This window comes from Myotis brandtii, unplaced genomic scaffold, assembly GCF_000412655.1.
Source record: "Myotis brandtii unplaced genomic scaffold, ASM41265v1 scaffold97, whole genome shotgun sequence".
NCBI lineage: Eukaryota > Metazoa > Chordata > Mammalia > Chiroptera > Vespertilionidae > Myotis > Myotis brandtii.
In genome coordinates, this window is record NW_005372020.1 from 233066 (window position 1) to 233542 (window position 477).

The 477-nt window shown below is 61.4% G+C and overlaps 1 protein-coding gene across 1 annotated transcript in view; it reads right to left on the reverse strand.

Annotated features, from left to right (window-relative positions):
• Positions 1–477, reverse strand: part of GLT1D1 (glycosyltransferase 1 domain containing 1) — a 28929-nt gene that overhangs the window by 18726 nt on the left and 9726 nt on the right. The window lies entirely within an intron of this gene.

Sequence of the window (477 nt, forward strand, 5' to 3'; positions counted from 1 at the left end):
GTGGCTCAGTCCCAGGGGTGACCGGTGTCCACTCCCAGGGGACCAGCACCAGGGGCGCTGAGGTCGCTTTTCTTACAACAGTTTCAGCCCGTGATTGGCGTGGCCCGGGGCTGAGCGCCCACCTGTGAAGCGGGAGGTCAGGGTTCCATTCAGGTCGAGGGCACAGGCGCGGGTGGGGGCTCCATCCCCAGGGGGGCTGCGGGAGGCAGGCGATCCATGATTCTCTCTCCTCCTTGACCTCTCTCCCTCTCCCTTCCTCTGAAACCCTTAGAAATATATTTATAATAAACTTATAATAAAAATACTCTCTTCCCTGTGACCACGGGTCCCAGCCCGGGAGGGAGGCGCTGGGGCACCATCCACGCTCCCCTCCTTTCATCTCCCTCTGGCCCGTGGCCTCCGAGTGAGGCGTCTCCTTCTCTGTTTCTATCAGAGGTTTCGGTCTCTGGGCCACCCCCCCGCCCTGTGGGGGGGAGA